Below are 11,042 nucleotides of genomic sequence, written 5' to 3'. Positions count from 1 at the left end.
TTTTGAGAGAGAGAGAGAGAGAGAACACGAGCAGGGGAGGGGCTGAGAGGAGAGAGAGAGAATCCCAAGCAGGCTGCCAGCACAGAGTGCGGTGTGGGGCTCGAACTCACAAACTGCCAGATCATGACCTGAGCCAAAATAGAGTCAGATGCTTAACTGACTGAGCTACCCAGGTGCCCCTGTACATACAATGTTGTGTCATATATGAATGAAGACAGTTTTGCCTATTTATTTCCAACCCACATGCATACATTTATTTGCCTCACAGAAAGGGTAAGAGGAAACATCCTTGCCTTGTTTCTGATCTTAGAGGGTAAGTATTTCATCGTTCACTATGAATATAATGTTAGTTGTATGCAATTGTTCCTCAAGAATTTTCAGAAGCACAGCAAACAAGAGTGTACATCTTGACGACAGAGTCCCCTGCTAATCTAATTGGCTTGGCTGAAAGAAGAGAAAGAGAATGGACAGAGACAGGGATAGAGATGGATACAGAGATCGATAGATGGTAAAGGCGTGAACGATTCATGTGAATGACATCAGCCAAGTTGAATCTGTCAATGGGTTGTAACCAAGAAGGCAAGGAGGGCCTGGAAAGGAAATTATAAAAGTGAAGACAATGCCCGGTGGCATTCTGTCATCACAAAAATCCTTATCTCAAGATAAGAGTAAGTGCTATCTTAAACTGAGAGCTGGGAAAAAGAGGCTCCCTGAACTGGCATTATCTGTGTGGAAAATGCTGTTGGAAGGATTGGGACAGGATGTAGACATGCATTAAGGGAGGGCAAATCCCTTCAGTATGAAAACAGAGCTTGAAATATTACATTAGCCAAGTGTACTGGCTGCCCTGCACATCAAATATTCATGCTAAAATCCCCGTCAATCAACAGCAACAACCTTGTCCTACTCAGATCTACTAAAGAGAAGCTGTGTAGGTTATTCAACAAATTACACGGGAAAAGGAACTTGGCTTTTGCTGTCCACAATGTTGCCAAAGATACATTTGGTATTGAAGATCAAACTGCCCCCTTTCTTGCCTATCTTTTAACAGACATGGTTGCATTACCTTGGAAGTGTAACTTAACACGTAAGAGCCTCAATTTTTTCACCTGAAGGATGGAGACAATAACAGTGCTTATGTCCTCAGAGGGCTATAGTAAGAATTGAATAAGATGACACAGGTAAAGTACTGATATCAAACACTCAAGAAATGGGAGCTATTGTCATCTGGAATTCAGGCAGAAATGCACCCATTATCCAACTCATAACCACATCAGCAGGAACCTTAGGGCCCAATGCACCTCATGCCCCCGACCCTACTATAAATTGGGATGTAGCAAAGAGTTAAATATCCCCAAAGGGCTTTGGTTTGGTGCAGAGGCTGACACAGGAAGCCATGCTTCCCACAGAGAGGTGGTGGCCTGACCTATGGGGTCAGGGTGGTGATCTATTGGCCAAGTCTGCTTTACAAAACCCTGTCCTCAAGGGTCTGTGTGACCTGAGCCTTTCCTTACTTGGCCTCTGCGGTGATGGGCCTGCAGGGAAGGTTAGCCTTTCAGGAAGCTGTGCTGTGTGAAGGAAGGCACACTGACCCAATTTCCTGTCCTGCCTTTCCCTCTTGTAAACGGAGAGATTGTGCACACGTCAGGTCATTTCTGTCAATGTTAGTTTCCTATTGCCCAAAATAAGGACAGATCGGATATTTATATGTGGATATGTGGTTTAGCACTTTAACATACAGTCTCCCTTTTGATTCCCGCAAGACTGTGGGTTGCTCAAAGCAGGAATTCTCTCTCCTGATTCACTGTGAGCGAACTGCACCTAAAAGGTTAAAGGACTTGTTAAAAGTCACAGAGCTCATGCCTGATTCCACCAGGGTGCTATGTGATGTTTCCATACCCTGGCTGCCTACCTCAAAGGGCAGCAATAAGGAGGAAAGAAGATTAAGGATGTGAAAGCACTTGGCACACTTTGTGACTTGAAAGCACCATGCCACATCCTCATCAGCCAGACCAGAACATACAGGTGGGGGTGTATTTATAGAGAGCTATGGTTTGGCTTTGGCCTGCTGTGCCCCTGTATTTCAGAGAGAGGTATGTTGACATCACAAATGTTGAGTATACTGAGGGGCGCCTGGGTGGCTTAGTCGGTTAAGCGTCCAACTTTCACTTAGGTCATGATCTCGCAGTTCGTGGGTTCGAGCCCCGCGTCGGGCTCTGTGCTGACTGCCAGCTCAGAGCCTGGAGCCTGTTTCAGAGTCTGTGACTCCTCTCTCTCTGGCCCTCTCCTGCTCACGCTGTCTCTCTCTCTCTCTCTCCTAGAAATAAATAAAACATTAAAAAAAAAAATGCTGAGTATACTGAGATTTCTTAAACGTGTTGTGTGGGAAAAGTATGCTTTCATGGTCTCACCATCATCTTCCTTATCATTAACAACACCGTTGCTGACGTCATGCTGGTACACCTTGTAGGGCTTCACATACATCACATTTATCCCCACCAATGTCAGGTGAGGATTTAAAAAATACCTTTGAGGGGGCACCTGGGTGGCTCAGTCGGTTAAGCGTCCGACTTGGGCTCAGGTCATGATAGTTTGTGAGTTGGAGTCCCATGTCGGGCTCTGTGCTGACAGCTCAGAGCCTGGAGCCTGCTTCAGAATCTTTGTCTCCCCCTCTCTCTGCCCCTCCCATGCTCATGCTCTGTCTCTCTCTGTCTCTCAATAATAAATAAAAATGTTAAAAAAAATACCTATGAGAAAGTTACTATTATCATACACCCATTTTATAGAAGAAGCTGAGGGAAAGAGTTGGAATATTTGACTATAATTTATGTATAACAAAACAGAAACTGTGTTATATTTGAGTAATGAAAAAGTTACATTTTGCCGGCATTTAAACATGTATTAATTTTGATTTTGTACATTTTCATTTCCCAGTTTACGGCCAGTGTATTTTTTATTTAAGTCTGAAACCTTTTCCATAGGTCCTTTGGAATTGTGCCTATAATGCCTTGTTAACGTCCCTGTGGGAAGAAACCACTATGAGCACAGACACGAGCTTTACATAACAATGAGAGAAGGAATTGCGAGCTGGCAGATGGTTAAGCTGGCTCACTGTCATGCAAAACATGACACCAGTAATGGAGGAGCTCCCAAACTGAATCCTTGAGAGGAAGCTTTAAAAAAATACAGATTCTTAGGCCAAGTTTCTCTGTGGCTCAAGGCCCCATCCCTGGCCTCACCTCCCTCCTACTGGTCTGGCTCCTTTTCCCGAGTCTCCATCTTGCCCTTCATTTCCAGGGAAAGCTCAGGAAGAGAAGCTTCAGCCACTCCTTCCTCAAACTAGTTCACTCCTTCATGCTCATCATCTTTGTTAGGTCTAATACGCACCCCCTCCCCATTTTTATACTATCAAATGACAAAATAAAAACAATTTAGTAATTAATTTGATGCCCTCCCTTTAAGGGAAAACAACCCATGGGTTTGGGGGAGTACAGCACTCACGAGCAGTGGAGTGCTCTTGCAGCGGGATATTCGGGCAAGAGCCAGTGGAAGATGCAACCAGGAAACAGCACGATTGGCTAGGAGATGGGAATTTCCTTATAAGGCTAGCGGGTCCTATCCTCTAGGGTAAGGTGAGCTAAGAGTTGGTGCTCTGATTGGTGTATGTTAGCTTTCGTTGGCCATGAGGTGTTTCCTGGAAATGCAGGCTGATTTAGGTTTAGATCTGTGACCTGGGCCAGGGCACTGTGGGGTGGCCTCCATTTTGTGGGTTTCAATATACGAATTAGCTTTGTCAATCCAGAGTGCTACATAGACACAGCTTCAAATCATCATTCTGTCAGGAAGGACTGCTGCCCTCGAGTCCCTGCACCGGAATTCCTGGAGAGGCTGTTAGAGTCTCTCCCCTCCCCTGACGTCACTCTGCCTCTAAAGTCAACGTGTCCTTCCCCTTGGCTCACCCTCTGCCTCGATTTCTCCCTGATTCAACTCCCCTGCCTTCTCTGGGGCCCACCCCCTCGCCATTGCCTCATCTGCTGCTCTCTCTTGATTGGCTGGCTCTCTACCCTCTGACTACAGAAGGGGAACCCACCTTCTCTTGTTTCCAGCTGGACCTGGACCCAGAATTGTGAGGCAGTTTCTCTGGTGGTGAAATACTTCATAGCAGGTGCAAATGATGGTTACTCGCTGAATAGCTGCCCTGTCAGAGCTTGTAGGCCTTACCAGTGTCTGCTAAGGGAATTCCTCAATGTTGGCAGGTTTCATCAAATGATCCCCTTCTGACATTATGAAATAAATCCCTGAGGCAGGTAGGCACAGCAGCACTTGTGATTGAAGGAAGGAGTTTGGGGGGCAGGTGGGAGGAAGGCAGACACAGCAGGAAAATGAAGAGCATTCGTTTGGAGCTTTAAGTATGAAAAAAAGGAGAGCTCAATGTACTAAGCTACAGGTACTCACAACAAGCCTGTGAGAACAATGTTGTTATTCCCGTTACACAAATAAAAATACTGGGACTTCAAAAATTTAACTACTTTGTCCCAGGTCAGACTATAAATAAGTAATTGAACTGGGACTAGAATCCACCCTTTGGAATTGGCCCCAAAGCCCATTGCTCTATGAGGTCATAATTCCCGAGACTACTGTATGACTACTTCTTTTTAACTTTCTCAGATGATCCCCTAAGTCTAGAATCCCCCCGCAGAACTTTAAGGAGGCTGAATCTTCCCTCCACTGGGCTTCACTTTAGACTATCCTTGCTTTCAGGCCCCACAAAGCCCAAGGAAAGACTTTTCCCTTTGAAGTACAGCTTCTCCCTCAGGTGATTTGCAATATTTGAGGCAAAGCACGAGCATTTGCCTGGTTCCTGTGCACAAGTCCCCGCGAAGCTGCAGAGACCACGTGGTGCAAGCCTGCGCATGCCCACGGAGGTCCGGCTTCTGCCCCCAGCCGGCTCTCCCCAGCTTCGGCAGCTCTGAGCTTAGGCCCCCGCCGTTGGCTACACCAGTCTTGTATGGCTCTGCTGTTTAATGCTTCTAATTGGGCTTTTCGACTTTATAAGGTTGCATTTGACAGTAAAACTCATTTCTGTTCCTTAGAGAAGGTTGGTTGTGTGGAGCCTTTCATGTATATCAGGAGAACTTCTTTTACGCTCCGGAGTCGTCTATGACCAAATGAAAATCACGGAGGAGACAGATTTTAAAGGAGAGGAAATGAAGGGTGAGTCAAACAGTAACACTAGACTGGGCTCTTGCTTTTAAAGATAATCCCCCAATAATCCACATAAAGCAGAATAAAATGCCACAGTTATTAAATGCCCTGAGGTTCTTGCTTTAATCCTTCTTTCCTTAAAAAAGTTATCTGCTCCATATGTACAAGCCACTTCCTACCATCCCCCACTCCCTCCACACCACCCCCTCCCCAGAGCTGAGAGAGTCATTTATTCAAGGATTTATTTAGTGNAAAAAAAAAAAAAAAAAAAAAAAAAAATTAAAAAGCAAAATATGCTCCCTTTCTGTTCTTTCAAAACAGGAATGAACACCCTTCCCCCACACTCCTCACTCAGTTGCCTCCTTTTTCAGTTATTCTGTGCGTAAAGCAAAGATTCTTTGCTTCACTTCTCCTTCCTAAACTTACCAAATCTAGGCTTTGTTCCTAGGCCCCTAAAATCACGCCTCCAGAAACACTAGTTTTTGAGGAGTGAGGTTGGACTGAAGTTGGTATTTTGTCAATCAATCTGTTTTGAGAGGTTTTTACACTTGTAAAGTCCTTTCAAAAGTCTTTATGGTNGGCAGCTCTGGAAGGTTCATTTTCCCTTTCTTTTGGGATATTTGCATGAATATTGGTAAGAAGTTTTGCAAACAGATGACAACACTGACAGCAACACTAAGTGGTGACTAAAACAAGAAAATGGATAAATGTTACATGCAGAGGCTGAAGGGGAAGTCCATGAAATTAGTGATTTTGATAAAACCAAAGAGCCAGTTTCCACATTTGCTTTTTTCTCTCTGCTTTTTCTAAATCGACCCGACGTAGCTTCTCCTAGTCACACGTTCTTTTCCTGTGACACCTGGAGACCTGGGGTACTGAATTTCAGACAGGAGATCATGAACTGGTAAGCACCTGCTCTAAGAAACAAAACATGCTTCTCGTAAAGCATCCACGGGACAGAGGAAGAGCGTTTACTTTCCCCGGAGGTGGATTAGAAGCAGTGATGCGGGAGATAGAGGGCATGCTGCTTTGTCAGGACCTAGAGACACTTACAAGACTTGTGAATTTTAAACAGGTTGCCCACCTCACTTTGATTGAGGGGAACTTGCCCATCCAGGACCATTAGACACTTTTCATTATCCTAAGGTTCCAAGAGAAGACGTGTAATGGACACGTGAGACCTGAGAGTTGCTCATACGTGAAAGCAAATGCAACATCAGGAGAGGCTGGGAAAGGAGGCTTGGGGTGCATGAGCCTTTGAATATGCAAGAGAGAACAAAATGGTCAGTATTTGGCTGGCCAGAGAACCACCAGCACCAGCGATTCCCAGAAGGCTGGTTTAAAACACAGATGCCCCAGATGGACTGACCCAGAGTCCCTGGGGGTGGGCCCAGCTCTCCAGCGTTTCCCTAACTTTCCAGGCCTTTCTGATGCACATTGCATTTTGAAAATCAGTGCTTTAAAACCAGTGGAGGGGTAGGGGCGCCTGGGTGGCTTAGTCAGTTAAGCGTCCGACTTTCGCTTAGGTCATGATCTCGCGGTTCGTGGGTTCGAGCCCCGCGTCGGGCTCTGTGCTGACTGCCAGCTCAGAGCCTGGAGCCTGTTTCAGTCTGTGACTCCCTCTCTCTCTGACCCTCCCCTGCTCATGCTGTCTCTCTCTCTTTCCTAGAAATAAATAAAAAACATTAAAAAAAATTTTAAATAAAATAAAATAAAATAAAAACCAGTGGAGGGGTGCCTGACTGGCTCAGTCACAAAAGCATGCAACTCTTGATCTCAGGATGGTGACTTTGAGCCCCATGTTGAGTGTAGAGATTACTTTAAACATTTTTTTAAAGTTTATTTAGGTATTTGAGAGAGAGCGTGCACACACAGGGGAGGAGCAGAGAGAAAGGGAGAGAGAGAATTGCAAGCAGGCTCCTCATTGTCAGTGCAGGGCTTGAACTCATNTTATATAATCTTAAAAAATATATAAAAATATTTTAAAAAAACAGAGGAGCCAATCTTACCCATTGCAACTTAGAGGTAGATACAGACAATCACTTGTTGATTCTAACAAATGAACATACGCTTAACTGCAGCCTGTTTCATGTGGGTGCCTACTTAGCACCTAGACAGAATCATTGGGGCCCCCATTCAACCAGCAGAAAGTGGCCACATGGAGACTGCAGATTCTGACCAGTCCCTCTTACATCTCTCCTTCTCCATCTCTTTTACCTCCTTTCTCTCGTTTGTACACTATAAAATGTACGAACCCACTGTATTGTCTTTATTTTTCTCTATGTTGCCATTTTCTAAGAACTGTGGAATGCTGACGTTATCTAAGGGCGATAGGGCTTGACTCACTGGAATGGATTAAATGAGGGGATGGTTGGCTGAGGCTACCTTCTCTGCTTGGTGAGAGGAAAGGACATTTGAGAAGGTGGGTTCTAGCTGAATTTTGAGTGCTAGGCAGGCTTTTAACATTTTAGGGTCAGTTTCTGGAACTGAGATAGTAAAGCCTAGGCATGGGAGCTGGGAGTGTGAGGTACACTAGAAGACAGAAAATCCTCTGGGTCTCTCAGACTTATATTGGAGAAGATGAGTTGAATAGAGAAAGGATCTTACCAAAAGGGGCACCTAGGTGGCTCAGTTGGTTAAGCATGTGACTTCAGCTCAGGTCATGATCTCAAGGTTAAGGAGTTTGAGCCCTGCATCAGGCTCTCTGCTGTCACACAGAGCCTACTTCAGATCTTCTGTCCCCACCTCTCTCTGCCCCTTCCCTGCTCACATTCCTTCTCTCTCTCAAAAATAAAACATTAAAAAAAAAAAGAATCTTACCAATTATCTTCATTGATCAATATCAATTATCTTCACTGATCCATGAGCTGGCACCATACTTCTTATGCCCCATTTAATTTTCATGACTCTTACAAGGTGGAATTCTACCTTCCAAATAATAAACTGAAGCACAAAGAGACCACAATTGTATGGATCTGAACTGAAGTATTTCCAGCTCTGGCTTCAACGTCCATGCTCTTTCTTTGTACCAACTTTCTCCCTTGACCTTAAGTGACAGGATAATTATGGTGAGAAGTCACATCCAGTACTCTCTATGTTCCAGGAACTGCACAAAGCACTTTACATCCATGAGCTCATTTACTCCTTACAATAAGCCTATGAGTTAAGTATTCTTGTTACCACTTACAGATAAGGAACTGAAGCCCAGAGAAAATCAGCAAATACAGAGCCAGGTTTTAACCTAGGACCTAATTCTGGAGCCCAGGCTCTTAATCACTCTGTGAGATTGTGTCTGATGTGGAAAAGTTTCTGAGCTGGGGTCACAGAATCCTGGTACCACATATGCTAATACTTTTCCTGGACGAAGCCAGTAATGGATCAGGGAATTCTCCTGTTTTCCCTTCCGTCCTCAGTCTTTCCAGTATCCTTCTTGTTCCTCCCTGTCCCAAAGACACAACTGTGCTGGATTTGCTTAACAGACAATGTACATTGGAACCCTTTGAGATCAAGAAACTGGCTGTCTCCCCTGCCTGAGTAGGGTCCTTGGCAATGGCCATGGCCCCCTAAGTCAGCATCGGCAGATGGGATGTTGTAGTGAAACTGGTGCAGGTGGGGCCAAGAGGAAAAAGATGAAAGAAAGTTCCACTGACAGGGACAAAAGATTGTTCTTGCAGTGCTAATGCCTGGGAAGATATCCTGATATTGAAACTTCTGGTCAATAATTATGTTTTTAAAAAAAAACAAAAACATCTCATGCTAATCCTTTTTTGATTTAGAAGGTACTGCAGTTCTATCAGGGGTGTCTATACACAAATGAGAAAAGATTCAATGAAAGTTCACAGTTTTTAGCACAAGTGCACCTAGAAGCATTTATTGAGCACTTATTTTATATCAAGCACAAGGAATATTGAAGGGTTTGGGGGTATTTTCCGTGCAGAGTGACCAACGCAATTGAGGATTTTTGGGACTGTCTTGGTTTTATAACTGGAAGTCCTATGCCCCAGAAAAACCTTCAGTCCTGGGCAAACCAGGATCGTTGGTCATTCTACCAGATGACCTACATAGGGTCTCTGTCCTCAGAGAGCTCACAGTCCAGAGATGATGTAGGAAAATACATAAAGCAATCGTGACAATGTAAAGATTTAGGTTCAGGGTTTCATTTAGGAGGAAATGGCGGTTTGATGTATTTACTGGGTCCATTAATTCTGTAATACAGAAATGGTTTCAGGGTGCCTGGCTGGCTCAGTGGAGTGGGAAACTCTTGATGTCAGGGTTGTAATTTGAGTCCTGTATTGGGTGAAGAGATTACTTAAAATCTTTTTTTTTTTTTTTTTTTTTTAAAAGACAGTTTCCAGTCATTATAACCTCTGGGCATTAGCTCATTAGTGGATTGCACTGTGAAGTGGAAATTATGATGGAACTAGTAATTTAAGCGAAGTTTTGTTTTTTGTCTAAAATGAACTATATTTTCCCCTGTAATGAATTCTCCCTTCACTCCATTAGTGATCCAATCTTTATGTTTTTTTGCTACAATAGTTTACTGAGTGTGTCTAGGCATAGTCTCCACCAGTGCTGTCCAACAGAAATATAATACGGATCCCTTATGTAATATAAAAATTTCCAGTAGTCACATTTAAAAAAAGTAAGAAGGAACAGGTAAAATTAATTTTAGTAATATATTAAAGCAACATATTAAAGTGTTATTATTAAAAGCTTCTTTTAATGTTCATTTTTGAGAGAGAGAGACAGAGTACGAGCAGGGGAGGGTAGGGAGAAGCAGGATCCAGGCTCTGAGCTGTCGGCACAGAGCCTGATGCAGGGCTCAAACTCATGAACGGTGAGATCATGACCTGAGCCTAAGTCAGATGCTTAACCAACTGAGCCACTCAGGTGGCCCTAAAATGTTATTATTTTAATATGTGTTCAATGTTAAAACTATTGAGTGGTTTTTGTTTTTAACCAAACCTTCAAAATTCAGCCTAGCCATACTTCAAGGGCTCAGTAGCCAGGCTTGACTAGTGGTTATAGTAGTTACAGTTTGGGGTGCCACATGGCCACCTGTAGAATAGAAACAATTAGTTTGCTAATTCAAGTCAACCCTTTGCCTAAATTAATAGACTATTTTGAAGGAAAATACTCCCTTCTGCATACATTTTTGACTCTTCAGTAATTCAGATTATCCTGCCACTTGTCCCTAGGTTTAAGCTGAGCTGAACACGAATTCTAAGCCCAGAAGCAGAGCACATGTAAAGAAGAAGGCTGCAAGCTTGGAACTGTGTTCTTAACTGTGGGAGCCCCGCTGAGCACACTGGGAAATGGCCATTCTTAGGCCTGGTTTCACAACATCACCAGGTGTTTCCAGTTATCTCAAAGGGGTATCATGAAGTTTACAAAGCAGAATATAATTTAAATTCTTGGGAATATAAAAAGCAATTATTGTATGTGCCTCATGGTATGTGCTTGATGGGAAAGGAGAATTGTGAAACCCAGCAAACAGCGAATTGATGTTGTAATCCCCAAAAGGCTGCAAAACACAAACAAAAATAATGTGACAGAGATGATAAAGGCAGTATGAAAACAACATTGAGCTGGGGTTTAGAAAACCCAGGCCTCCCTCAGCCTGCTCTGCCAAATGACTTATCTGTTCAATAATGCTGAATGAACATTCCACTTTTCTGTTACATTTTTTTTTACTCCCCCTGCCTTTTGTCTGCTATAAGCATTTCTGCTATTTTTCTTCACTGACTCAAAATGGCTGCATCCATACTCTTTTTTTCCCCCCCTCATTACTTGTTCATTTTGCAAACATTTACTAGGTCTTCGTATGTTTCCAACAT

At 43.6% G+C, this 11,042-nt stretch overlaps 1 long non-coding RNA gene across 1 annotated transcript; it reads left to right on the top strand.

Moving 5' to 3' along the window:
• The first annotated feature begins 4,682 nt into the window (after positions 1-4,682).
• On the top strand, positions 4,683-10,615 carry LOC144216734 (uncharacterized). Its single transcript, XR_013330731.1, has 3 exons — positions 4,683-4,816; positions 5,094-5,214; positions 10,404-10,615. It is a non-coding gene; the product is annotated as an uncharacterized LOC144216734 (long non-coding RNA).
• Positions 10,616-11,042: the final 427 nt, after the last annotated feature.

This window comes from Crocuta crocuta, unplaced genomic scaffold (genome assembly GCF_008692635.1).
Source record: "Crocuta crocuta isolate KB4526 unplaced genomic scaffold, BGI_CrCroc_1.0 scaffold48, whole genome shotgun sequence".
Lineage (NCBI taxonomy): Eukaryota > Metazoa > Chordata > Mammalia > Carnivora > Hyaenidae > Crocuta > Crocuta crocuta.
Note: the sequence above shows the minus strand (reverse complement) of the source record. Positions and strands in the feature narration are given on the sequence as shown.